Source organism: Theropithecus gelada, chromosome 4 (assembly GCF_003255815.1).
Source record: "Theropithecus gelada isolate Dixy chromosome 4, Tgel_1.0, whole genome shotgun sequence".
Lineage (NCBI taxonomy): Eukaryota > Metazoa > Chordata > Mammalia > Primates > Cercopithecidae > Theropithecus > Theropithecus gelada.
In genome coordinates, this window is record NC_037671.1 from 59,525,004 (window position 1) to 59,548,931 (window position 23,928).

Consider the following 23,928-nt stretch of genomic DNA (forward strand, 5'->3'; position numbering starts at 1 on the left):
TGAACTTCCTCAACATTTTCTTATCTGAAAGGATAATATTTCTTCTTCACTTAGGAAGCTTAGTTTGGCTGGATATGAAATTCTTGGTTGAAGTTTTTTTTTATGATTATTGAATATAGGCCCCTAATCTCTTCTGGATTGTAGGGTTTCAGCTGAGTGGTCTGCTGTTAGCCTGATGGGATTCCCTTTGTAGGTGACATGTCCTTTCTCTCTAGCTGCCTTTAACATACTTTCTTTCATTTTGACCTTTGAAAATCTGATGATTGTGTGTCTTGGGGATGATCTTCTTGTGTAGAATCTTGCAAGAGTTCTCTGTATTTCCTGAATGTAACTGTTGGCCTCTCTCACAAGGTTAGGAAAGTTCTCATGGATGATATTCTGAAATATGCTTTCCAAGTTGTTTGCTTTCTCCCCTTCGCTTTCAGGGATAAAAGCGAATAATCCCGTACTTCTTGGAGGTTTTGTTCATTCCATTTTATTCTTTTTGCTTTATTTTTGTCTGACTGTCTTATTTCAGAGAGTCAGTCTTCAAGTTCTTTCTTCAGCTTGGTTTATCCTGCTGTTAATTGCATTGTGAAATTCTTGTATTGTGTTGTTCAGCCCTGTCAGATGTGTTATGTTCTTTTTTATACTGGCTATTTCCTCCTTCAGCTCCTTTATCATTTTGTTGTGATTCTTAGTTTCCTTGGATTGGGTTTGAGTTTTGATGATCTTTATTCCTGTTCATATTTTGAATTTTATTTCTGTAATTTCAGCCGGCTCAGCCTGGTTAAGAACTCTTGCTGGAGAGCTGGTGTGGTTGTTTGGAGAACATGCGACACTCTGGTCATTTGAGTTATTGGAGTTCTTGCTTTGGTTCTTTCTCATCTCCGCATGTGGCTGTTACTTTAACCTCAGTGTAGATTGAGTAGTCAATAGTCTATTAAGAAGTCAATGTACTTCTTTTCTTGTGTTTTCACAGGGCCAAGACTTTGTGCAGTGTCTTGATGTGAAGCTGATTTCTTGTATTTGGTTTAAGAGGAGGGTATATTAGCAAGTTATTTTTGGTGTTGAAGCTTTGGGGTGTGATGCAGTAGGTGGCCTGTAGGCATATTAATCAGCTGGTAGACTCTTGCTTGGGTTTGTGGCTCCCTTATGTTTCCTCACAGTTGGAGCTGTGTTCTCTATTAATGCGTGGGGTCCTCTCCCCTTTGAGTGCTGGCTGTAAATTGCAGCTTGGCACTCCTGGGCTGCCCAGTGCAGTTCTGGACATGCTCAGTGTTTATGTTCCTTCCCCAACTTGGAGACAGCAGAGGAAGGGACCTTAGTAGTGTTTGTGCCAAGGGTCTTTTGCTTTTCTCATGGGGATTCCACCCCGGAGAGGTGCAGGTCTGCAATCACCCAGTGCAATCAGTCCAGGATGGAGGGCCTGTGCTGTGGCCCCAGCCAGGGGTTCACTGTCTGGTGACTAGCACTGGGGGTGGGTAGGTGGAACCCCTGGGAGATGGACTGGTCTCTTCTCCTTGGCTCAACTGCAGCTTGTTGGAGGTGTGGATAAGGCATTGAGAGTCTTTGCTCCTTCATTAGTCTGAGGGTAGCAAGGGCAGTTCCATTGCAGAGGCAGTGGTAGGGAAGCTTTCAATTGCCCCTGGTTGCTCTGTTCAGGGAGCTGCAGAGCTGCTACTGCTTTGATATATCTGGCAGGGGGTGACTGGAGGCCCAGGCCTGGAGGACCTGCCCAGTGAGGAGATAATATGGGAACGGGCACCTACGTAACAGGCTGGCCACTTTTCCATAGGGCTGCTGCCATATCCTGGGGGCCCACTCCAGTCTCTAGTCACCTTGGATTTTCTAGTACCTGGAGGTATCAATAGTGAAGACTGTGAAACAGCAAAGATGGTAGCCTGCTTCTTCCTCTGGGAGCTCATCCCAGGAAGGTATGGACCTGTTGCTTGCCCAAATGCACCTGTAGTAGGAGGCTGGAGACCCCACATTTCTCCAACATATGTCAAGTTTACTGCATAGTGCCTAGGTATGGGAAATGGGAAGTTGATGAGATACAACCCTGGTCCTCAAGAACTCTCTTTGTAGTAGGGGGAGCTAAGATGTCCATAAAGGACTCAATGACAAGGTGAAAGAGAGCCTGAGAGCTGTATTACGTAAGTTCAGAGAAGTTTGAGAAACAATAGAGTTGATACTGGCTTTAAATGATTTGGGTACATGGAGATGTGCAGCTTACAAAGAGTAGTAGATGTAAATGTTAGGTGCTGGAAAGCATAACTATGTTTGGGGAATGGTTTTAGAGGTATGATTGATATGGTTTAATGTCTATGAATAAGAATAGCAGAAGATCAAATTGTCAAAGTGAGTATTACTAAGTCTATGAGTTCGAATTTTAGTGTGTATGCTGGTGGTTTCCCAACTTTTGATTGTGTCGCCTCAGTTAAAATATTACCCCTGCCCAATGTAGGCAATATAAAATGGGGGTTTTAAAAAGGAGAAATTAGAAATACATATTGATAATTTTTTCCCCTGCTTCAGTAGTTTCCCTTGCACATATTCAGTTTAGAATCATTGTAAACTACTGATGTTATTGTTGGAGGTGTGTTTTAGCAATAGGGATATGAAACATCTTCATATTTTTCTCCATATGTGTATGTATGTCCAGAAAAATTACACGTTATACATACACACATACTTTTATTTTAGAAAAACAAAGCTATTGGCACTATTCACAGAACAATATTGGGTAAAAGTTATTTTCTTGTTTTAGTGAAATATTCTAGCTTTTTGATAGAACTGGTTTCATTCATTACAGAAGTCAGTATTGTATATGAAAGTTCTGAAAATTCCAAAGTGCTATATATAAGGTGTTTATTTGAAGGGATAGGGATAGTTCATGTGAAGAATATTTTAAGATGTTTTGAATATTCCTTTTGTTTCTCTCTATAGTGCTTTGTGCAGTTCCATGTTTCATAATTATGGAAATTATTGCCAAGAATGTTAGTGATTCTCTCATTTCAAGTTTTCTTTGTTTTCTAGTTGCCAGTAAATTTTATCATATAGAAATAATTTTTAGAGCAGGAAAGGATTTTAGAGTTTGTGTAGTAATTATTTGTGTGCTGTCTTGCCCTCTTCCTTGGCAAGTAGACTATAAACTGTAGGCTTATAGATATTGTCTTAGTTTGGGCTGCTGTAACAAATTATCATAGACTGGGCAACATCAACAACAGACTTTTGTTTATCATCATTTTGGAGGCTGGTGGGGGCCTGCTTCCTGGTTCGCAGATGGCTGTCTTCTCATTGTGCCTTCAAATGGTTGAGAGCGGAGAAAGCAGCAGCAAACTCTCATGATCTTATTACCTCCCAAAGGCCAATGGATATATTTGCTTGTTCTATTATTCATGATAATGCTTAGCAAAGTGTTTTCTAAGAGGCTGTCTATAAAACTTACCAAGCAAGCCTCTTCATTTTGCCCATGAATGTCTAGCCTCCGAAAGGTTGAGTGGCCTACCAGAACTCACATTGCTCATTAGTGAAAGACCTGGGTCTTTTACCATATGTCTCTCGAAACTCAATTTCAGTGCCTGTTCTGTTATAGTTTGTTGCTTCTCCTGCTTTCTCTGATTTACCCTCAAGCAGTTGTTTCCATTGCATATTTTAAATGCTTCAGCAGCTCCAGGGTACAGATTGTGTTATATTCAACTTAGTGATCTCTGGTACCCAGCACAATGCCTTATGGAGTAGGTGCTCAAGATCTGATGAATTACCTTGTGAGAGCTGCATGTTTGCATTCTCCTGATTTGTTGAGAAAACTAAAGTAACTTGGGGTTGCACCTCAGTGTACTGTTTATAAAAGGAAAGAGTAAAGTGTATACCTGATAATATGTGTGAAGTGCTATACATGCAGAATATTTCTGAAATCCCAATTGCAAATGTTTATGAACTCAGAATACTCCTGAAGAACTGTTGCAGTTGGCTACAGTAGTTCAAACTGTTATTCATTGGACAGTTTTTCTCTGCAGTATGTAAGGTGTGAATTTTATATTTTGCTTGGAAATTTATGATGCAGCATAAACCAGGTTTAAAGTCTAGCTACCTTGCAAGGAGCAGCTTCATTCTTCATGGTTGAACTCTCCAGAGTAATCCTTGGGTTGCTATTTTTGTGTTCACCTTTGTGGATTTTTTTCTCTTTCCTCATTCATGGAAAAGATCAGACCTCCTATACTTTTTGTAATAAACTCCAATTTTCCAGATCATTTATCATACTTAAGAATCATATTTACCCATTTTAAAAGCTTCAGCCTAGATTGGCTAGAAAATACTTAATATTTTTATACATTATTTATACTTCTTTTTTTTCCACTGAGCTGTGTTGCTTTCATTGACACCTGAATGCACTGAAACACAGATTTTATACCTATGCCTACTTGTGATGGGAAAGTATCAGCAGATTCAGTTGCTAGGAAACAGCTGAATACTGAAATAGTTTTTTTTTGCGGGGGAGGGGTACTTGTAAATTCAGTTCTTTGACACTTCTACTCTCCTGCAGCAAAAATTTCTTCAGTCACTACAAAGAAAGATGCATCACCTGTTAGTTTTCTAATTTAGAAATTTTGCACAGGAGGAGTGGGCATATATAAATGTTACAGGTTGATAAAGTGTTGAGGGTGTAATTTTTAACAGTGACTGGACATTGTAAAGTAATGATTATGTATATGCCTTTGAGTTTTAGTTTTTTCAAAATTTTCTGATTCATCATTAATGAGAGAGCAAGAACAAGAGAGAGACATATGCAAACACGTACACGTGACATATAGGAATTTAAACCAAAGTAAAATACTGTATTAATTAAACTAACTTTCTCATAGTAATAGGATTGGCCACATCCTATATTAAATCACCCAGCTCTGCATTTTTACCTGTGATACTTAATAATTATGTCCCAGAGCAAGAATAAATATTAAAAAGAAGTGTGTGGTTTGGCTTTCTTTGATAACGGATTGTCATTTATTTTCGTCATAGTAGTATAGCCTCTAACTTTTCCTGAGTACCCACTATGTGCCAGGCGAAAACATGGGAGACATAGGTATGTTTAAGCTTTCAGGGTGCCTAGTATGTGTGTGAGGGGGCAGCCAAAAGGATTAAATTAAGAACACATACGATAAATTTAATTGTGTCTGGTACACAGTATATGCTTATTAAAAAATTAGAAACCTGCCTTCATCAACAGTACCACCACCATCATCATCACCCAGCAAGCCAATTCTTCAACTAAAATCAGTTCAGAGTAAACAGGAAGACATATAAACAGTCATCATATGTGTGGTCAATAAAAAGAGAAGTCCATACCAGGTAAAGAGGCATCACAGAAAAGAGAGTGATGGATTTGTCTGGGGATTGCAGAGAGAGCTTCAGAGATATCAGGTATGAGCTGGATTTTGCAAGGCTCTGTCTTGGATGTGAGCATTCTCTTGACCTTGTCTTTTTTAGGGAGTGGGGAGTAAGACCACTGCTTTTTTTTTTCCTTCTTAATTTTTTTAAGTTCTCTCATTTCTTCCTTGTCCATACCCTTGTCTGATAATGAGGCTTGACATCTATCTTCCTGCTTGCTCCATTCAGACAAGTGAGTACTGTCCATGGTTTCTAATTCTGTACTTTCAATTTTCACTGCTTGTCTAATTAATTGCACATATACGTTTAGGAATTTGTCAAGGAGTACAGAATCCATCTTCTGATTTACATGCATTGAGAGTCTTGTATCTCAGAAATGAAAAATCTTAATAAGGCTTTCTGTCTTTATCCAAGTGACGGAGAGAACCCTGTGAACTTAAGTAGGAGGTATATGTACTAAAATTGGAGTGGTGCAGAAAATGTTACCCAACAAGTTCTAGGAGAGTAATGTGTAAGTTCAAATAAAAAATAAAAACAAAAAATGAAAATTATCTGAGAGTAGTTGATTGGAAATAACTAAGGAATGAGAGAATTGAGAATAACAGGCGTGGTTTCCCTTAAAATTTTAAAGGGGGACTAAGAGTAGAAGGAAATGTTTTATAAGACTCTTGCTGTTTTGTATAAAATCTTATTTTTTATAATTTTATATTTCTCATGCCTACATTTTAAAAGAGAAACCTAACATACAGTTATGAGACTTTAGAAATATCATGGAAAGTACTTATGCTCTGGTTGTGGTTGTCCCTTGTGGCACTATGATTTTGTTCATATATAAGATTATATTTGTTGTGTTGCAAAACAGCCAGGTGAACAATGTCATTGAGTTTACTAAATTGAGGTGTGAATGGGGTAATGATCTAGAAAATAGATAACTGAACCTGGAAAAAAGTATAGAAGACAGATTACTTGCTCATAAATTTGAAACAAAAGAATGCTAAGCAAGATTGGTAACACGAATGTTATCTTCCTTAACGGTGTCATCAAAAACTCCACAGTTGCAACATTGACTATTGAAGGCTAAAATAATGGTAAGAAAATGAAATAATGTTCAATCTTTGAGGAAAAAACGAATATAGCTTTTTGGATTTTGGCGGGGCAACTATAATCTCAAAGAAAGAGAATAACAATTTGCATTTATAGTCTTCTAAGTAGCTTAAAGTTTTGTAAGTATATTTTCATTAATCCTTTGGACTACGTTTGAATTTTGTTCAAAATATTAAGAAGGAAATAATCTCTACTTCTTATAGATGGCTGAGAAAATGACATACTGAGAGTCACAGATTTTTTTACTTAAATGGCTTCATTGTTTTATGTTTCCACTTTTTTTGTGTGTGTGTGAAAGCAAGTTTATTAGGAAAGTAAAGGAATAAAGAATGGCTACTTTATAGGCTGAGCGGCCTCCACTGTTATTTTTTAACACTTTGCCTAAGGAATGTATTTATCCTTCAAATCTGTATCAGTTGCATATTTTGGGTTAGGCCTGAGGCAGTACACAGTGGCACAACCACATGGGGTAAAGAGCAGGGAGAAAAAGAGAATTTGAAACTGTGTATTTTCTCCTTCAATTTCATGTGGCATCAAATCATTCTTTTGAGGTCAAGAGGCTCTGAACTGATTTTAGTTGAAGAATTGGCTTGCTGGGTGATGATGGTGGTGGTAGTGGTGGTGAAGGCAGGTTTGTAATTTTTTAATAAGCACATACTGTGTACCAGACACAATTAAATTTATTATATGTGTTCTCAATTTAACCCTGTTGGCAACATTATGAGAGGGTTATTTGCATGAACTTTGCAGAGGAGCAAACTTGGAAAGGTTGGGTAACTTATCCAAGGTCACAGAATTCTAAGCCAGTGTATCTGTATCTATAATTTTTATGCTCATGATCTTTAATGATGTTCCTCTCCCTCTTTGTGGGAAGCAGGCACAAATATTCCTTTTTTTTTTTTTTTCCACTTTGGATATGTGTTGGTAAGCATAAATGTGCCAGTCATTGTGATACGGCTCCGATGAGTGGAAGAACACCAGAGTCTTGTCTCATGCCCAATTAGATAAGATGACATGGATACATGTGCAGTGGTTTTAAGGAGCAGAAAGTTTAATAGACAAGATAGAAGGGAGAAGAAAGAAGGAAGAAGCTCCCCTTTATAGAGACAGAGGGAGAGGGGGCTCCAAAGCTGAGAGAAGAGACCCCCAGTGTGGTAGAAACCTGCCAGGTATATGAAGAGGCTGGAGGAGACGGTGTCTGATTTGCATAGGGCTCAGGGGATTGGTTTGACCAGGCATGTCATTCACATAGCCTCCCACATAATAAATGCATGATAAATGCTATGAGAAAGTAGATTGGGTGGGGGGAGTAAATTGACAAATCAGAAGATTTTATTGTACTTTTGTACAATAAATAGTCTTTAGCATTTAATTTCCTCCCTCCACCCCTGAACTTGGGCAAACACTCATCTGCTTTCTGTCATGATAATTTTGTTTTAGAATTCCATATAAATTGAATCATACACTATGTGTTCTTCTGTGTTTGGCTTTTGTTGATCTGCATTGTGCTTTCAACATTCATCTATGTTGTTGTTGTTTTTAGAGATAAGGTCTTACTCTGTCACTCAAAGTGGAATGCTGTGGTGAAATCATAGCTCATTGCAACCTTGAACTCCTGGGCTCATGGGACCCTCCTGCCTCAGCCTCCCACATAGCACCTAGGATTATAGGTGCATACCGCTACACCTGGATAATTTGTAAAGATTTTTTGTAAAGATAGGTTCTTGCTATGTTTCCCAGACTGGTCTCAAACTCCTTCCATCTCGGCCTCATCTATGTTGTTTCATGTATTGGTAATTCATTCTTTTATTCTTTTATTTTTTTAATTTTTAAATTTTTTTTCCATTCTTTTTAATTGTTAGGTAGTATTCCATTGTGTGAATATACCACAATTTGTTTAACTAGTCCCCAATTCAAATGTCCACTTGATGGACATTTAGATCATTTCCAGTTTTTGGCTATTATGAATAAAACTGCTGTGAATATTTGGATGAATACTTTTTTTTTTTTTTTTTGAGACGGAGTCTCGCTCTGTCGTCTGGAGTGCAGTGGCATGATCTCGGCTCACTGCAAGCTCTGCCTCCCGGGTTCACGCCATTCTCCTGCCTCAGCCTCCCAAGTAGCTGGGACTACAGGCGCCTGCCACCACACCACCTAATTTTTTGTATTTTTAGTAGAGGCAGGGTTTCACCGTGTTAGCCAGGATGGTCTCGATCTCCTGAACTCGTGATCTGCCCACCTTGGCCTCCCAAAGTGCTGGGATTACAGGCGTGAGCCACCGCTCCTGGCCTGGACAAATACTTTTAAGGAGGATTCCTGGGCTGACCAATAAATATGTTTCAAGTATGTTTAACTTTATGAGAAATTGCCAAACTATTTCCAAAGTGGCTAGATATGTTCTCACCAGTAGTATATGTGTTCCAGTTATTCTACAAGCTTGCCAGAAGTTGATATTGTCAGTTTTAAATTTTAGTCATTCTAGTGGATGTATGATGATATCTCATTGTGCTTTTAATTTCCATATCTTGAATATGTGTGTGCGTGTTGCAAATACTTTTTCCTAGTCTATGATTTGCCTTTTGTTTTAACAATATCTTTTGAAGAGCAAAAGTCTTACAATTTGGTTCAGTCTATTTTATCAATTTCTTTCGTTTATGGTTTACTTTTATTAAGAAATATTCAGCTAACCCAAGAACATGAAGAATTTCTCCTGTATTATCTTTTTGAAATTTTATAGTTTTAGCTCTTGCATTTAAATCTATGACCCATTTTTTAGTTAAGTTTTAGACGTGTTGATTTTTTTTTCCTTGTTGGTTTCCAGTTGTTTTAGCACTATTAGTAGAAAAGACTGGGCTGGGTGCAGTGGCTCATGCCTGTAATCCCAGCACTTTGGGAGCCCCAGGGGGCAGATCACTTGAGGTCAGGAGTTTGAGACCAGCCTGGTCAACATGGTAAAACCCGTCTCTACTAAAAATACAAAAAAATTAACCGGGTGTGGTGGTGGGTACCAGTAATCCCAGCTACTCAGGAGGCAGAGGCAGGAGAATTGCTTGAACCTGGGAGGCGGAGGTTGCAGTGAGCTGAGATTGCACCACTGCACTTCAGCACCCCAACCTGGGTGACAGAGTGAAACTCCATCTCAAAAAAAAAAAAAAAAGAAAAGACTTTTCTTTTTCATTGGATTCTCCATTTTTCACCTTGTAAAGAATAATTTGAACATGGGTGTGTTTTTGTACTTGTTTCTGTTCCATTGATATAAATGTCTGTCCTTGTAACAGTATCACTCTATCTTGATTATTGTAACTTTATAATAAGTTTTGAAATTAGGTGGAGTCAGTGTTTCAATTTTGATCTTTTCCAAAAATTGTTTTGGCTCTTCTAGGTCTTGTAACTATGCTAAACTTATTAATTTTAGTAGCCTCTGGGTAGATTTTTTGGTATTGTCTACATAGATGTCTATGTAGTCTGTGAATATAGTTTTATTTTTTTTCTTTCCAACTGTATGCCTTTTATTTATTTTTCTTGCCAATTACCCTGGCTAGGACCTCTACTACGATGTTTAATAGAAGTGATGAGAGTGTGCATCCTTGTTTTGTTCCTGACCTTAGGAATACATACATTTAGTCTGTCACTATTAAGTGTGATATTACTTATTGGTTTTTCATAGATGGCCTTTTATCAGGTTAAGGAAGTTTCTTTCTGTTTCTCATTTGCTTTTTTTTGGTTATCGATGTGATATAGCTTGGATATTTGTCCCTGTCCAAATCTCATGTTGAAATATAATCCCCAAAGCTGGAGGTGGGGCCTAGTGGGAGGTGTCTGGATCATGAGGGCAGATCTCTCATGGTTGGTGATGTCTTCATGATAATGAATTCTCCTGAGATCTGGTCATTTAAAAGTGTGTGGCGCCTACCCCTCATCTCTCTCTGTCTTGCTCCTGCTCTCACCATGTGAAGTACCTGCTCCTGCTTCACCTTCCTCCATCAGTAAAAGCTCCCTGAGGCCTCCCCAGATGCAGATGTCGCTATGCTTCTTATATAGCCTGCAGGACTGGGATCCAATTAAACCTCTTTTCTTGTAAATTACCCAGCCTTGCCTAGACCTAGTAGGTTATGCCTGTAATCCTTGCATTCTGGGAGGCTGAGGTAGGTGGATTGCTTGAGCCCAGGAGTTTGAGACTAGTCTGGGCAACATGGTGAAACCTTGTCTCTACAAAAATGTGATTAATGAATGTGGTGGTGCAGGCCAGTAGGCACAGCTACTTGGGAGGATCACCTGAGCCTGGAGACCTTGAGGTTGCAGTGAGCTGTGACTGCACCACTGCACTGCAGCCTGGGCCACAGAGTGAGACCTTGTATCAAAAAACAAATAAATAAAATGAACTAACCAGTTTGAGGTATTTCTTTGCAAGAATGGCCTAACACAGAATGGGTGTTGAAGTTTATCTAATGCTTTGACCATTTATTCATCTATTGGGTTGACAATATGGTTTACATTTTTAAAAATCTGTGAATGTGTACTTGATTACATTGATTAAAACAATATTAAGTCAATTTTGCATTCCTGGGATAAACCTACTATGTCAAGGTATATTATCTTTTTTTATATATTGCTGAATTTTTGCTTTGCTTCCCATGAGGGATGTTGATCTAGACTTTTCCTTTCATATAAGGGCTATCTGATTTTGATATCAGGTAATGCTGACCTTGCTAATGAGTTGGAAAGTATTTTCCTTCTTAAGTATGCAATTTATATAGCAGCATAATATAAATATTACAATTTAATAATGTAATATTTGGAGTTATATAAATTGCCAACATTTTTCTCTTTTTAAAAATTTTATCTAAAATAGATCTTAATTCGGTTTGTTTTATAAGCTGGTTTAATATTTCATAATTAATATTTTTAATGTTAAGATTTTTTGAGAACATAGGGAAAAAGCTCTGTGGTTTTAATAAATATATAAGTATGCTAATTTTAAAACACTAGGCCTTTTGTAGAAAATTTGGAAAGTACAAGACTGCATGAAGACAAAATCATTATGTAGATTTTATTGTTGAAATAATATGGAATTTAACGTTTGGAACTCATTTTCTTAACATTCACAAGCATTTTCTCAATATTTTAATTTTGTTTTTTTTTGTCTGAAAAAAAAATTACTTTATTTCTTCCTTGATGATTTAAGACTATCTTCGAACCAGTACAAATATTTCATACATAATACCTGGCCATTTTCTAACCAACTGAGTAATCTGTTGCACAATAAGCTACCTTACATCCTTCAGCAAGGAATACATTAAATTTGAATAGGAAAGACATTACATAATGAATTAGGACACAACTAAAATTTGCTTTAAGTATTTCTTTGGGGGAGAGGACGCCACACTTCTACTCAATGAAGAGAAACATTTTTCAGGCCAGAGGTCTTTTATTTTTTTTTTAAACACCTATTATGCCATGAATTCAGAGGGAATAGGTTCCAGCAGCTCAGGCTCCTTCCCATTGGTTCTCACAAAGTGTGCTTCTCTGGGTGGAGCAGGCTGGCGCTTCAGTTGAACACAGGTACCTTTCTCTTTGGCTTCTTTCTTTTTCTGATCATTTTCCTTCACGCGTTTCAGGAAGCTATCTCGGCTCTTAGAGTGCTTAATGTGCTCAATACGTACATTAATTCTCTTGGCAAGAATCTTGCTCTTAACTTGTTTGTTTACAACAATGCCAACAGCATGCTGGGTAACGTTGTAGACTCTCCCAGTTTTGCCATGGTAACACTTGTGGGGCATTCCTTTTTGAACGGTACCCATTCCCTTGATGTCTACGATATCACCTTTCTTATAGATTCGCATATACGTGGCCAAAGGAACAACTCCATGTTTTCTAAAAGGCCTAGGGAACATATATCGGTGCCTCTCCTCTTTCCCTTTGTGTTCGTCATTTTGGCAAATTACTGGAAGATGGCGGTTCTGGCCGAAAGGCTAATTTTTTTTTAACAGCATGCTTACGACTGTGTAATCTATCACATGGATTTAGAATATTTGTCTATAATATATTTATTTTATTTATCTAATTATTGATGTTAGACTTTTACCCTGTTAGTAATTATCCACAGTCACATATAATGCTGTGATGAACACTTCTTATGTAAGTCTCTGTTTTTATTTATGATTTGTTTCTTTAGATAGATTTGTAAATTAAATTATTGGGTCAGAGAGTCTAAATGTCTTAAAGCTCTTGATATATCTATGGAATGGCTTTTATCTATACTATTTCAGTTTGTGCTTCTCCAAATGATATATAAGAAAAGTGGTTCAACTCTTCAATTATTCAGGATTTTACAGATAAATATCTTGGCTAACATGATGGGTAAAAGTAGTAACTTATTGCATTTAATTTCCATTTCTTTAATTACTTGGGAAATAATTTTTTAATTTTCTTGAAAAGTTTTAAACAAGTCACTCAGAATTGTTATACAGCAGAAATATTTAGAGGAAATAAATATATGGGAAAACAAGTTCCTGTAATAAAATAAACAGAAATGGAAAAACAAAGCATAAGGCTGTAGAATCTGTATGCCATGAAGAAAGAGAAAGTAATTTTAGTTTGTGTTAAATGATTTCATTACCTTACTGGGAAATGGATAGAGTGATATAGAGTATAAGAACCATAGTCTTATGTTCGCATTTCTTCGAAATACACTATCACTTCATAAGCTTAATAAAAGAACCTCAATACTTAGAAGTTTGCTTTTTGTGGCTTCTATCATTGATGAAAGTTTCTGGGGAGTAGCTACCTGTTAACTAAAAATAGGTATCTGGAGCATGGCAAAAGAGACCACTTAAGCCTTGCAACTATGATATTGATCCACTCAAAAGCAGTAATTTGAAAGAAGTGGAAGAAAATAGCAGTGAAACTCAAACTATGTGAAGATATAGGCAGAAAATTTGGTCTTTACAGTAAGTCTGATAGTTGTCTAACAGAAACCTAGGGGAGAAGGAAAAATGGAGGAGAATAAATTTGAATAGAAGTATGTTTTGGTGGATAAAAGAAAATGTGAATTTTAAATATAAACCTGGTATATAACTTTTCCATAGTAGGTAAGTTTATTTATAACCTATTTGTTTCCATAAAACATCTAAGGAAGCTTTATAATAAAATCCATTGACCGAAATACGTATTCCAATAGCAAATGGGAAATTTCAACAATACAAAAACTGCAATTATGTTTGCCCCAACATAATAGTAACAGAAATAGAAAATTAGAACTAATAGACCACTCATAACTCTTGAGTGTCAGCATGGATGCTGTGCTTAGTCATAAACATCCAGGGAGTAAAGACGAAAAGGAAGTCACTCATTTACATAGAAAGGAGGGGCTGTAGCAAATTCTGAAATATGCGACTTAAGAACTTTAGTAACTTGGTGTACTAGTTAAAATATTTACCGGAGGATATATGAATTAATATTAAAAAATCATCAAAGTGTCAAATATTCCAATATATTAATACTGTTGTAAAACATTATAGTAGACATGTGATTTGAACTCTCAACTGTGTATCTTGGAATTTATGTATTTATCTCATTTATGCAGTACTCAGTGAGAAGCTACTATACACTTAGCATTATTACCAGGGCTTTGAAGAGTACAGATGCTTTAAATAGTCCCACATTAAAATTTAAGTGATAGACAAGAAGGCAAATGAACAGCACGGAATGCTTAAATGTAAAGTTAGGGGTACTTGCTGTGACTACACTGATGTGGACTAGGCAAAATATGTCATTTAGTTAAGTGGAGAATAAGCATTTGGTTAAGTGGGGAATAAGTTGTGGTGTAGGAAGAAGTTCTGTTGAGATCTGCTGTGGGAAGGATTGAGGTGCACCTGAGCTTTATCTTTTGAATTCAGTTCAGAGCCCAAATAATATCAGAATATATAATGTTAAGAGATCACTTTTCATATCTTCTGCAAAGGATGCACAAATGATACTTATTTGAAGAACATGAATATTTCTATGACAGTTGGGAAACATAGATCCATCTTGGCATCCCTAATGCTTACCATACTGCTTTGCATATTATACTGGTTCTGTGTTTGTTGAATGAACTACTTAAAAGAGAAAATGGGAGAGATGTGTTCTCAATTTGTAAGGAAAAATATTAAGTATAAAATAGAAACCTTTAAACTTGTAAAGAAAGGATTTAGTGATGAGAGTTGTTTATTTTTCTAATGTAATTATGGTGACAACTTGTCAGTATTGTTTTCACTGGAATCTTATTAATCTTAGGAAGTTTTATGTACTTACAAAATAATTCCATATATGAATCTTTTGTTACTAACCTGGTAAAGTAACACAGATTTTGAATAACTAGATGGTAGTAGCTGATGAAGCATTGCTTCTTAATTATCAAAGTTCTCTGATTGCCTTATTGCCTATCAGCCTGCTGGACTGTTATGTGTTGGGTATTTCTGACACAGCTAAAATTACTTTGCCTTTCTTTATGACATATAAATTTTATAGCCTCTATGCCTTTGTTCTTTTATTTCTGTTTCTTTTACCTCAGGAACTTGTTTTCCCATATATTTATTTCCCCTTAATACTTGTGTTGCATAACTATTCTGAGTAACTTGTCTAAAAGTCCTCAAGAAACTGAAACAGTATTTTGCAAGTAATTAAAGAAATGGAAATTAAAAGCCACTTGGTATTTGTGGAATATGTAAACAAATATTCTGAAGTGCTTTCTACATATGAGGTATAGACTAGAAGTGGTTTAAGGTAGGATTCTTGATGTAAGTGACTTATATACTCTTCTACTTGACATGAACAAATAAACAGATAATTTGTATAGCATTAAAAAAATCACTCAATATCTAAGAGCTATGCCAATTCAGAGAAGGACGGGATAGCCATAATTTGTTAAACACTGTAAAAGCAACACTAATTAAGCTTTGAAACAAAGATAGATGTTTTATTTACTTGTTCAGTCACCTTTTACTTGTTAAAGTAAGAAAAGGAATTACAGGCCTACATCAAAGATATTGCAGGTTCTGTTTGAGACCAATAGAGTGAATATTGCAATGAGGCATGCCATATAAATTTTTGTTTCCCAGTTCATATAAAACTTACATTTACAATATACTGTAGTCTATTAAGAATACAATAGCATCTTTTAAAAAGCAATGTACATACCTTAATTTAAAAGTACTTTATTGCTAAAAAATGCTAATGATCATTTGAGTCTTCAGTGAGTTGTAATCTTTTTACTGGTTGGGGGGGGTCTTGCCTCAATGTTGATGTCCGCTGACTAATCAGAGTGGTGATTGCTGAAGGTTGGAGTGTCTGGCAATATCTTAAAATAAGACAACCATTCAGTGTGCTGCATTATTTCAAAAGAATGAGAGTCTGTCCTCTCAAAGCGTTCTACTACTTGATAAACAAAATTTATATAATAATCTAACTTCTTTGTTGTCATTTCAACAATGTTCATAGCATCTTCACCAGGAGTAGAGTCTATTTCAAGAAACCACTTTCTTTGCTCATCAATGGGAAGCAACTCCTCATCCTTTAAAGTTTCATCACCAGATTGCAGCTGTTTAGTCCCATCTTCAGTCACCACTTTTAATTCTAGTTCTCTTGTGATTTCTACCACATTTGCAGTGACTTCCTCCATTGAAGCCTTGAACCCCTCAAAGTCAACTATGAGAGTTGGAATCAATTTCTAAATCCCTGTTAATGTTGGTATTTCCTCTCCCATGAATCACAAATGTTCTTAATGGCATCTAGATTGGTGAATCATTTCAGAAGGTTTTCCACTTACTTCGCTCAGATCCATCAGAGGAATCACTATCTATAGTAGCTCTAGTCTTACAAAATGTATTTCTTAAATAATAAGATGTGAAAGTTAAAATATTCCTGATCCATGGGCAGCAGAATGGATATTGTGTTAGTAGATATGAAGACATTAATCTCCTTGTATATCTCCATCAGAGCTCTTGGGTGACCAGGTGCATTGCCAACAAGCAGTAATATTTTGAAAGAAAACTTGTTTTGAGCAGTGGCTCTCAATAGCCGGCTTAAAATATTCAGTAAACTATACTGTAAACGTATGTGCTATTATTCAGACATTATTGTTCCATTTCTAGAGCACAAACAGAGTGGATTTGGCCTAATTCTTAAGGGCCCTAGGATTTTCAGCATGGTAAATGAGCTTTGGCTTCCACTTAAAGTCACCAGCTGCATTAGCCCCTAACAAGGGAGTGAGCCTGTCCTTTGAAGCTTTGAAGCCAGGCTTTGACTTCTCTCTAGCTGTGGAAGTCCTATATGGCATCTTCCTCCAGTATTAGATAGTTTCATCCACATGAAAAAGCTGTTGTTTAGTGTAGTCACCTAAACAACAGCTTTTTCATGATCTTAGCTAGATCTTCTGGATAACTTGCTGTAGCTTCTGAAGCTCTTGCTACTTCACCTTGCAGTTTTATGTTATGGAGATGGCTGCTTTCCTTAAACCTCATGGACCCACCTCTGCTAGCCTCCAACTTTTCTTCTGCAGCTTCCTCACCTTTCTCAGCCCTTATAGAATTGAAGAGAGTTAGGGGCTTGCTCTGGATTAAGCGTAATGGAATGTTGTGGTCCATCCAGACCACTAAACCTTTCTCTATATTGGTAATAAGGCTGCTTCACTTCACTTTCTTCTGTTTTTCTTTTTTTTTTTTTTGAGACACAGTCTCCTCTGTTGCCCAGGCTGCATTGCAGTGGCGTGATCTCAGCTCATTGCAGTCTCCGCCTCCTGGCTTCAAGCAATTCTCCTGCCTCAGCCTCCTGAGTAGCTGGGATTACAGGCATGCACCACCATGCCCAGCTAATTTTTGTATTTTTAGTAGAGACGGGCTTTCACCATGTTGGCCGGGCTGGCCTCGAACTCCTGACCTCAGGTTATCCACCCACATCAGCCTCCCAAAGTGCTGGGATTGCAGGCATGAGCCACCATGCCTGGCCTTCACTTTCTTATCATTTATGTGTTAACTGGATTAGCACTTTGAATTTCCTTCAGGAACTTTTCCTTTGCATTTACAACTTTGCTAACTGTATGGCGCATGAGGCCTAGCTTTCAACCTATCTCCATTTTTGAAATACCTTTCTCACTAAGCTTAGTCGCTTCTAGCATTTGATTTAAAGTGATAGAGTTGAGAATCTTCCTTTCTCATCACTACTTAAAGGCCATTGTAGAGTTACTAATTTCAATATTATTGTTTCTCAGAGAATGGGGAAGCTCTAAGGAGAGGAGAGAGACAAGGGAATGGCTGGTTAGTGAAATAGCCACAAGACACACAATATTTCCTGATGAAGCTCATCTCATAGGGGCATAGTTCATGGTGCCCCAAAACAATTACATTGGTAACATCAGAGATCACTGATCATAGATCACCATAACAGATATAATAATGAAAAAGTTTGAGTTATTGCAAGAATTACCAAAATGTAACACAGAAACATGAAGTGAGCACATGCTGTTGGAAAAAATGCAGCCCATTGACTATCTAATGCAGGGTTGCCACAGACCTTCAAATTGTGTTCAGTTTATAACACAACAGTTTGAAGTGCAGTTAAGTGAAGCACGGTGAAATGAGGTATGCTTGCATGCATTTCTCTTCTTTTGGCAAGTATGTGTGCAGCCATCTAGATCCTTGCTAATCAATTAGAGCACAAAGATTATAAATCATTATTTTAATAGGAATATATCCTAATTGCAAATGTGTGAATATTTATAGCCATAAGGCAGCTCTGAGGAAAATTGTATTGTAAAATAAATGCTTAAAAAAATACCTTAACAAACAAGGGAGAATAGGAGGTACTTATAAATAGGAAGGCTTAAAAATGGCCATGTAAAAATGCTATAATAGTAAGAGTAAATGGAGAAAATAGGCAGAGGACCACAAAATGTAGGGGAGATTTTAGGGAGGAAATGCAAATAGAACAAAGTTTATTTTAGTCAAAAGGAAGTTTTAAAAAAAGAATCCTAGAGCCGACTTAAAAAGATATAGGATGAATAAAGATTAAGCTTAGAAGTAGTGATGGGATAAGGTCATTTTTGCTATGTTTTTGGTTTGTTTTGTTTTGTTTTTCTGTAAGACGGATTCTTACTCTGTTGTCAGGCTGGAGTGCAGTGGTGTGATCTTGGCTCACTGCAGCCTCTGCCTCCTGGGTTCAAGCGATTCTCCCAGCTCAGCCTTCTGAGTAGCTGGGACTATAGGGGCATGCCACCACGCCCAGCTAATTTTTTTTTGATATTTTTAGTAGAGATGGGGTTTCACCATGTTGGCCAGGATGGTCTTGATCTCTTGACCTTGTGATCTACCCGCCTTGGCCTCCCAAAGTGCTGGGATTACAGGCATGAGCCACTGCGCCGGGCCTGTTTCCTATGTTTTTATATTCTTATTAATTCATTAAATATTTCATGGTTGCCTCCTGAGTCCACAGTCTTTATAGAGGAATTTAGGAAATAGTTTTCATGTTTTACTTTTGTCATGCCAGTCAGAAACTAGATTAATTATTTGCTTGCTAAACCCGATTATCTTTTGTATTGCTACTCACATTTCATTGTGTAAAAGGGGTGAGGCTGATGGACAAATTGTAGGTCTCCTTTCTTCTAGGAATGTACTTAGAATACTGAGATTTAATTATTTTGGGGTACATTTTCCGTAGTGCTTTCTGTATTTACTTTTACTTTATTGAGTTGTTCAGAGAATCAAGTATTTGATGTGAATTTTATATGCATGTGTGATTGTGGTGGTGATGGTACAAGGGGAACTTTGGTGTAGAAGAATTTGTTAGGATGCTCTTGTAATATTCATGTAAGAAGTTATGAAGACCTAGACAGGAATGGTGACAGTGAGGATAGGAGGAAGATGTGAGAGACGTGCCCTAGGATCTTGGTGCCCATTGATGAGGAATGACTGGTTCTGGAGAATGCGGTGGTTAGACTATGGGGAGTTGCCATCCATATCCTAGTATTTAAAGGGTATGTTGAACTTAGGCTTATTCTAGGTTGGTTTTGGTGTCCAGTAGGGTTCACTTTGGTGTATGTGATACTGTGACAAGAGTTTCTTGTTATTTCCAACTTATAAAGCCTGTAATGGCAGTGAGGTGTTTTTCGGTGGTCTGTACTGTGTGGAGGAGGAACCAGCTATCACAAAGGGAGGGAGTATTTATTGGTCTTAGGAACAAAGTGTGGTTTCCTAGGGCATAGTGACTGGCATCACGCAGGCAGGGAATTTGGGCTCCAGCCAAATATTCTGAGCTACAGGCTGGGTCCAGTTCCAGCAAGTCTGTTAATATATATTTACCAAACTCTGGTATGATTTTGGATGAATTTATTATAGGATTGGAGATGAGGGCAGGAAGGAGGGGTAGTATGTAGTACTGGTTGCATTCGTATTTAACCCTCAGTTTTTGAATAAAGTCTTATATTTGGAAACTTTTTTTAAATAAATAAAATGTCTTGCTAATGTAAGTGTCACTCCCACCAATATAGAAGGCAGTACTCAAGTTCCCATTCTCTTTTGTAACTAGATCATAAGCATATGACTTATACTTCATTGATTAGACTCACCCCTCACAGGACTTTGATTTGGAACTGAGGAAACAGAATCTTCACAGGGCTTTCATGTTTGGTGGTGGCAGTGGTGGATGTGAGCAGAGACTTTCTGCCTTTGGTGGCAGCAGTATCTTTTTGGTGGTTGCAAGATTGATTTCCCACATTGGGGGTGGTTTTCTTTAGTACTCTGTGGGATGCTAAACAGCAGTGATGGCCATTTTCTATTAATAATTAGCCCTGTTTTAGGACTAATTAGCTCCTGTTTTTTGCTTAGAAGCTTAACTTTAAGAATAGTTTTTCGATCGGGTGCAGTGGCTCGTGCCCGTAATCCCAGCACTTTGGGATGCTGAGGCAGGCAGATCACGAGGTCAGGAGTTCAAGACCAGCCTGACTGACAGGGTGAAACCCCATCTCCACTAAAATTACAAAAATTAGCTGGGTGTGGTGGCGTGTGCCTGTAATCCCAGCTACTCAGGAGGCTGAGGTAGGAGAATCCCTTGAACCCAGAAGGCGGAGGTTGCAGTGAGCTGAGAGTGTGCCATTGCACTCCAGCCTGGGCGACAGAGGGAGACTTCGTCTCAAAAAAAAAAGAATAATTTTGCATCTTCTGGAAGCTCAATTCTGTGAGCTTCCTAGTAGCCTTTTAATAAACTCATTTTCTGCTAGTCAGCTTCTTCCATGTTCAACTAATAATCTTAGCTGGTCCTGGGTTGATTAGAAGATAAGGCAGCAAAATGAAGACAAAAGCTTTTTGATGTCTGCCAGGTTGGCTAAGAATTGATCCAAAATCCATGGGGATTTGGTATTAGATGTATTTTTGGGTGAATTGGAGGAGGAAGGAAAATAACTCTGTTGGTAGTAGGTCTGTTTGGATGTTGGAGGGTATGGAACAATGATGTTAGTTTTGGACATGTTTAGTTTGAGGTGCCATAGAAATATTCACTTGTGGAGATATCTGGCATGTAATTGGAAATACAATTCTAGCATTCAGAAAAAAGATTGGGGATAATAGTGACAGTTATTCAAGGTTGTATTGAAATTGGATTAGAGTGCTAAGGGTAGCAGCATGAAATAGGGAGAATGAAGAGGCTATTCACAATTACAGGGCAGATGGTGGAAGGAGAGAGTGAAGAAATCTGAAAAGGAATCTTCTAGAAGGATGGAAGAGCACTCAGAGAAGCTCAAAGATGGTAGAGTTCCAAGGAGCAGATAGTCAGGAGTGTGAAGACTGAGAAGAGGCCATTGTATTTAGTGACTTTCAAGAAAGTCTTAGAAAATAGAACAAAACTTTACAGTGGTGAACAAAGAACTAAAGTAGTATCTGGAACAAAAGAGATTAAATAAAATTTGACTCAAATTTTATTAGACATATTTGGAGCCCAAATCACAAAATAAAGTTTGAAACCAGAGACACAACCCCTATCTTTTTCCTTAACAGATTTTTATCAGGCTAGTTGTTAAAGTTTGTCTATTTGAGTAATGGCACTGATACATCAAATTCTTTCGTTTTAATGAAGCAACAGCTCTCTAATATGCAAAACTTGGGAAAATATTTTGCTTTACAATTTTAGTGTTCATTAAGCATTATTATGTAAGCTGTAAGCAAATGTTAGAGAATTTAAATGTTTGTGACATCTGTATTTTTATTGTGAATGTGAGAAGTTTTCTTTTGTAAGTATTATAATGATCATTGTTAACAGTTTGACCTTGCTTTACATTTTTGCCAGACTATTGAATGATAGCTATTTGCATGCTGTCTTTCCTTTTATTTCAGCTTTCTTTCCCACTTCCTCCTTTTATGTTGCCAATTGAGAAGCTTGACTACTGGTGGTTAGAGTCTCTGCCACTCAAGATTTTCATTTTTCTGTATTTTGAAGTACTGTCTTTGTACGCTTTTATTTTCTCTATTCAAAGAGTGGTCTCTTTATATTTGATATTCTGATAGAATTTATCTGCTGAAAATGAAAGTCTGTGCTCCTTGAATTCTGGCTTCAAAATAATCATCTAGAATAGATGTAAGATACTAGAACAAGATGAAAGATCCAAAGATGCCAGTCTTAATTTATAAGTTTATTATCTACAAGATTGGATGTTGACTGTACCAGTCTTAAAAATGTATCTCGTATTATAATTTGAGCTATGACATTTCATCAAACATATAGTTTAAATTTATAGAACTCTTTTTTTGCATTAATTTATGTAGTCAAATAGAAAACATTAAATTAGAAAGTATTTCTTTTCTCTCTTTTTTTTTTTTTTTTGAGATAGAGTCTCGCTCAGTTGCCCAGGCTAGAATGCAATGGTGTGATCTCGGCTCACTGCAACCTCTGCCTCCTGGGATCAAGTGATTCTCCCACCTCAGCCTCCCAAGTAGCTGGGATTACAGGCACCCACTTTTTGTATTTTTGTAGAGACAGGGTTTCACCATGTTGGCCGGGCTGGTCTTGAACTCCTGATCTCAGGTGATCCTCCTGCCTTGGCCTCCTAAAGTGCTGGGATTACAGGCGTGAGCCATCATGCCTGGCCAAAAGTATTTCTTAAAGATTTATATTTTTTGTCATTATTATGCAATGCTTTAAAATTAATTGCTATTAACTTTTAATTAATGGAATATGATGACTTGAGTATTATTACATGTCACAGAACTTTAATGTAAAGATATATCAGTGAAATTTAGAATTTTACTTAGATATCAAGTTACTATACCAAAAACCCCTTTAGACTAATTTTATTAAAACAAATGTATCGGAATTTCAGTGGCATTAATACTGTTTACATTTTTTTGATGGAATTCTTTTTTTCCACATGGTATGGCTAGTATACAAATGATAGGGTATATATGCTAAACAGGTTTTTTCCCCCACATGCAGCAGAACTCTGCTTACATTGTGACCTTTCAGAATAAATTGGCATGTCAAATACCAAGAGCTAAGAAAGGATGGAAAAAAATGTAGTATTTTGCAGGTGAATCCTTGAGATGCCCCATTTACTTGAAATTTTAAACAATGAGGTAAAAGACTTGAGTTGAAGTATGAGTGTTTCAGAATGATGAATAAGGAGCTTGTCAGGTATTATATTTTCATTGTTAGTGCAGAGTAATTCCTTGTAACACAAATGACTGATTTTCGTAATATGTACACACAAGCTTAGTATGGTATGGCAATAACACAACAAAAACCTAGTATCCTGTGCCTTTTTTCACTTTGGAGTTGCCTTGGTAGCCTATTGGAAAGTCTATTTTCATTTCTTCCTTAGTGTTGTACCTTGGTGTTTTTCTAATAATTTATGGTAGTTTTTTTCTTTAATCTGAGAAGTTCAGATGTAGGAACATATTTTCATAGACGTTTGCATGCTTTTACAAACTTCCTTTAATTTTCCATTATTTTTCAAATAAGCACGTGTATAATTTTCATTTGGGGCCAGAGTACTGTGGTTGACAATTTATAAAATTAATCGGAGTCAAGCAGTTGAAGGCTAACATGAAAGAAATCTAGAAGAACCCAGTGCAAAATATAAGACAACACAAACTTTGCATTAGACCCTATTGCTCTGAATGGATTGGAGGGATGGTGATCTTGCCAGTTGGAGTGACGTCAATGCAGTGGATGAGCTGTGGCAAAATCAGGAAGCTTGGGAGCAGCAGAATTAGTGAAATGTTAGTAGTTGTTAGGTAATAGGGTTTATGTTAAAGATTCGGGGACTAAGATGTGGTCAGTGTTAAATCCTCTTGAGGAATTTTTGCTGAAGTAGCCTACTAAACGTGGTATGTGCAAAGCCAAGGGAAGCTTCATGTTGCGTTAGTAAACATCTCTAATTTAATGCTAAAGGATCCGGCCCTGTCTGGTGGGTATATCCCCTAGAGTAGT

The 23,928-nt window shown here is 37.2% G+C and overlaps 1 protein-coding gene and 1 pseudogene across 2 annotated transcripts in view; one reads left to right on the forward strand and one right to left on the reverse strand.

The window, feature by feature from the left end:
• Positions 1–23,928, forward strand: part of PRIM2 (DNA primase subunit 2) — a 388,757-nt gene that overhangs the window by 154,955 nt on the left and 209,874 nt on the right. The window lies entirely within an intron of this gene.
• Positions 11,902–12,409, reverse strand: LOC112622733 (annotated as a pseudogene).